The following is an 847-nucleotide window of genomic DNA, read 5'->3' as shown; positions in this document are numbered from 1 at the left end:
CCGAACAACAACAACAACAACAATAAAATCATCATCATCATCATCATCATCGTATTCATCATCGTTATCATCATCATCGCACCCCACTATCATCATCGTAATAATTATCATCATTATTATCATCTTTTTCTCTGACCCATTCTGTTTTTCTCGTGTATATTGCCTGTGTATATCTTGTGTATACACACACACACACACAAACACACACACACATGTATATATGATGGTTGCAAACTCGTGTTCGAATATTGCCATCATCTGATCGAAAGCCCCACATATGCGAAAGCTACGACCAGCCATTTTTGTGATAAGTTTTACTTTTCTTGCATGCGATGTCTGTGCATTATGGTTTTTGATAGTGGGGAAAGGATTTTCACAAATCCAATCCCACTGTCTGAACATGGACAACATAAACTCGAAAAGAAGAACTAGTCTACATCATCGAATATTGTCAGTGTCGCACGTTTTCTTTCAGAGTTTTCCTCTCCTAGAGATATGCTGTGGCAACAACAGAGGGGCCTCCCACACCAAGTGGGCCAAGCGCGCGTGGATACCAACCCAGGTATTTCCACATCCCTGCGCATACATACATGCATACAGGCACATGTATGTTGACTGCTCATGAGCTCTTCCGCCCTTTGACAGATCTTATTTTTCGTCCTATAGGGTGTCCAACAATCACCCTCCTCGCCAAGCAAGCTTGATGGGGTTGCCAATTTAGTCCCCGACGACCCGACCATGCAACAGGTTGTACTGTTTACATGTTAGTAGCACCCAAGAGCGACTTGACATATATATATATATATATATATATATATGTGCATGTATATATATATATGTATATATA

The sequence above is a fragment of the Octopus bimaculoides genome, chromosome 9 (genome assembly GCF_001194135.2).
Source record: "Octopus bimaculoides isolate UCB-OBI-ISO-001 chromosome 9, ASM119413v2, whole genome shotgun sequence".
NCBI lineage: Eukaryota > Metazoa > Mollusca > Cephalopoda > Octopoda > Octopodidae > Octopus > Octopus bimaculoides.
Note: the sequence above shows the minus strand (reverse complement) of the source record.